Here is a 4,615-nt window from a genome sequence, read left to right as displayed (position 1 = left end):
TTCGTTAACCAATGTCACCATAATAAAAATAAAAAGTAATACATTAAAAAAAAGAATATTTTGTCCAGCTTGGAAAAAACACTGGCACATCTGTGTAGGAGAACTTTTCAAGACGCCAGTTCTTGCCATTTTAATGCTGCCATTTACGGTCCCCACGGTGGACTATTTATTCTGAATAACCATGGTCATTTTACAAGCTCAGATTTCACTCTCAGCTTTATATTCCTTGTTATGAATGTGTTTAGTGGTTTCTGAATAACTGTTGAAGAGCTGTTTAGGTTAGTAGTAATCTAATCGTAAAAGGAAAGACATTTGGGTATCCGTGGTGCATGGAAGCTTTTATAGACATGGCCTCCTCCGCCCAAACCAGAGTGTATGTAAAACCCTCATTTTTTGTTAATTGAGGATTAGTATCTTTTATTTGTATTTGATTTGGTGAATTTGGGGGGATCAGAGAGGGGAGGAACGTGAGAGCTGCAAAACCCAAATCAGGGTTACCTTTATTCGGCTTGAAAGGATGTGGAAGTTTCTTGCCACATTTCATGACAGCCGAAACCTCTTTGCTTAGAACATGGGCTCAGCTAACGACTATGTGACTAACAGCAACCGAATCTGCAAAGCCCTTTGTAGCCTATATGACTTTAATCCTCATAACAACCCTGGAAGAGAGTAGGGAGGATATTTTGATTCCGGGATTCCATTTAAAGGAACCGTGGTGCAGAGAAAATAAGTGATGTGCCTAAGGACACAAGTGGCCTGTGTCCGTAGCCTTTGCTTTTATTATACAATACAGTGATTCTGGGCCTCCAAGTGTGCCATTCATTATGTCCTGTGGCATCATTTTCTCTAAGATAAGGGATCTATACGAGCTGATTTCCAAGGTTCCTTCAGTTTACATGTTTTATGACTACATTTCGTTATCTGCTTTCATATAAAAAGTTTCCAGGTTTCCATTATGCTGAAGGCCTAGGGTTTATCTTTTCTGCTAATTCTGTCTTCACAGTGTTGAAAAAGATTCAAGTTTTATTTACTGAAGAGCCCCTTCTTCATTTCTCTTCACTCAACATTGATTTCATGTCCTTAAATACATTATGTTTGAAGCTGCGATTTTTCCCTGAAATCAAGCCAGGAATGAAGTTAATCTCAGCCCATTACACTACTAATGCTTATCTTCACCTCAGGATGTTTTCCAAAGTACTTAGGAGTCATTATTCCTTATAGGACCTAGCAGTTTACTAAGTTTCCATTTGTTTAAAATTAGTGTGATCATATAATTTATAATCTTAACCAGGATACTTTCTGTGGGAAAGGAGGTTCTATTAATAATTGTGCTGGGACAACTGGCATTAACCAGGACTGTCCCAATCAAACAGGCACATGTGTTCACCCAGTTAAAAGGCATCTGTTGGGGAGGTGGCTGTGCTCTGGCTCCACAACCTCACACTAGCTCTCCTCCTTGTTATTTTCTACTTCAGCATCCTATTAGTTTTTTTCTCATGATTCTTATCACAATTCCTAAGAACACATTTATTTATATACTTTAAAAACATCTCTATTTTTGTTCCATAAAACAGGATCTAACACCTAGCATAGCATTTAGCACATAGTAGGTGCTCAATGAATGCTTGTTAGATGAAGAAACAAATAAACAAACTTATTACTCAGAGGCATCTGATAGATTGGTCAAGAAGATCTTAAAATAAATAAGGAAAGAAAATGTCAGAGATTGAGTACTTTGGTAGATATCTGACAAAAACAGAGCTGCTTTGTGTTTTTGGTGTCTTGGATGAGTCCTACCACTTTCCTCACCAATGGCATAGTAGTCGATTTTGTGCTGAGAAACATTCGAGTTTAATGGCATTTCAGCATGCGTTAATGGTCAATGTAAAGATGCGACAAAGTTTTTCTTCTCTTCAAGTGGAATGGAGCAGAAGAGTGATTCTCTGTCTGCTCTGGGAGCCCCACAGAGGGCAGGGCTGTGTGTGCCTAACAAAGGCTTCAGTGGATCAGCAACAAAATTCTACCAGATCCCCAAATTGATAAGGTTTTAGAGGACTGACTCACGCGATCCAAACTCAGAAGAGACCAATTAATAGACTGATATGTGAACTTTAAACTTTATTAAAAAATTAGGCCAAACATACCGGAATACTCATGTTCACCAGTCAGCACAAATTTTCTTAAAGGGAAAGGTAAATTAGTGCCTAAAAGCTACTTAGAAATAGATGCCAGGTAGGTAGTTGTGTAATGGTAATGCCATTGGAATCAAGCTTGGAGAATCTAGAGTGCTCAGGTCTTTCAGGGATGTAAACAGCGTCAGCTACTTGGAGAATCACCTTACAGTAACACTCATTGCTGCTCTTTAGAAAACACTCCTCTTACAGAGCCAGATAGCACAGATGCTTAACACTGAAATATGTCGTTTAAAATTGTTTGTGATAATATAATAAACTATGATAAGATTTTTAAATTTTAGAATGAAAATGGGATCCAAGAAGAAAAAAAAAGGAGGGGGGGATAATTTGATGTTTGCATAGAAAACACAGGTCTGTAAAATACTGTACGCTTGACAGAGGTGGGTTATAAATTTGACCCTGAGCTTTCCAGTAGCCAAGATGGAGGAAAAAACTGATCAATTCTTCCTCTTCAGTACCCATTTATCATCTCTTCATGTTACCAAATAACTGAGTGAGTAAATTATAATCTAGTTTCAGAGATTGGATTGGATTGGAAGACTACCTAGTTTTTCCAGGTACAAATTTACATATCAGCTCCCAGGAAAGGTACTTCTACATATGGATGGCTCAATCCTTACTTCTGTTCAAAAGGTTTGTTTATAAGCTTATTTACAAACTCTGTAAGCTGTGACTTACTTGGAAACAGAGTCCTATCTATGGACTCCAATAAATCACTTAATATTAATTATAAAGACATGGTGTAGTCTTAGGTTAAGATTAATCAACTAAGCTTTCTGATATATAAACCACAATTTTTTTTTGAAAAAAACACTTTTAGCTCCTTTCCACATATATATTATGACCTACTGTAACTGAGGCCTTATTTCTGTTTTTGGCATAGCGATAGAATGAAATTCCTTTCATGATTAGCCAATACCTTACGTTCCTTCTTAAAACATGATATGGACCACAAGAAAATATCATTTTACTGCAGAGTATTGATTCTCGATGTGGTTCCTCTTTTCTCCTCCAGCATCTTCCAGCCAGATGAGAGTCACTGCTGTGATTTTGGCATGTTGTCATATCCCTCAGGTGTGTCAGAGTTGCAACTACAAGGTTGAAAATCACTGCCGTAGAGAACACAATTTGGGTAAAGACTGAAATTGAAATAATGAAGTCACCTTAGCTTGGACATTATCTGAGACTCGATAATGTTTTTGTTTTAGTGAGTTTGTTCTTAGAACCGTATTTATTTGATTATGATCTAAACTATGTTTGAAAGAGAATTATCAAAAATTCAGATTCATCCAAACTTTAAGATACTGAGTGTATAGGTACATATATAGGCAAAGAACACAAGTCAAGCAGAAAAATAAAGAGAATTCTATGGCATAAACATATTTTAGAATAATACGTTGTGCAGACGGTGACGTGTTGCTAATTTCCCTAGCCAAGGATGGATAACAATCTTCATAACATTCAGGGGTTGATTCAATTAGGCAACTGATAATTCCATCCCTCATTAGAGACAATCAGTGTCTAGATACAGATTGATAGATATTTCTAAAAATTTGGCTAGAATTATATAGAAAAATTATACTGAACTTAAAGAAAAATCACAAAGAAATTATTTAGCAAAACATTCATAACAAACTTACACATAAAAATACCTCTATCCTCCTTTCCCACTCCAGGATTAGGTCTTATTTATGAGGATTTTTTTGACTCTAAAATACACTCTTACTGAGACAAATGTAATCCAAAAGATCTTATAAAAAATATACCCAACTCATGGGCACATACAGATTCTTACGAGTTTAATATCCCAATTGAGCAAATAATGACATTATAACTTGTGAAGGATGGAGCTTAAAATTCAAATCTCCAAAGCCTGAGCTCAGAGCTATTCTGTTATATGGCTATAATAAATACCGAAGTGTGCGCACATCCGTGCATGCGTGCGTGCGTGCGTGCGTGTGTGTGTGTTTTCCTAGAACTAGGATCTTTGGCTTTGTCAGATTCTCACAGGGTTTGGTTTGTTGTTTTATTGGCTAATTGGGAAATGTGTACATAGCCAGAGGGTTGATAGGGTAAGATTAGGACAAATATAATTAAAATTTAGAGGCTTTGCTTACTAGTAATAAAGGAAGACGTTTATTCTGTGAAAACGAAAGCTGAGCGCAGACTTTGAAAATAAAACTTAACAGGAAGTCCTTGGTAACAGGTTCATTAAGCCAAAACAGGAAATTAATGAGTGAGAATTAGTTACAGAATTTTAAGATTTGGAGTAAAGACCTGTAGGGATTATTTGATTACTACCATACACCAGAATTTCTTATAGTTTGGAAAGTTTCAGTTCTTAACAACGTTTAGCATTACTCTTGTAATGTGCCCTTATTGGTGTCTGGGTAGATAGAAAAATCAAGACCACGGAAACC

This window comes from Pteropus medius, unplaced genomic scaffold (assembly GCF_902729225.1).
Source record: "Pteropus medius unplaced genomic scaffold, Ma_sr-lr_union100, whole genome shotgun sequence".
NCBI classification, from domain to species: domain Eukaryota; kingdom Metazoa; phylum Chordata; class Mammalia; order Chiroptera; family Pteropodidae; genus Pteropus; species Pteropus medius.
This window is presented reverse-complemented; position numbering follows the sequence as displayed.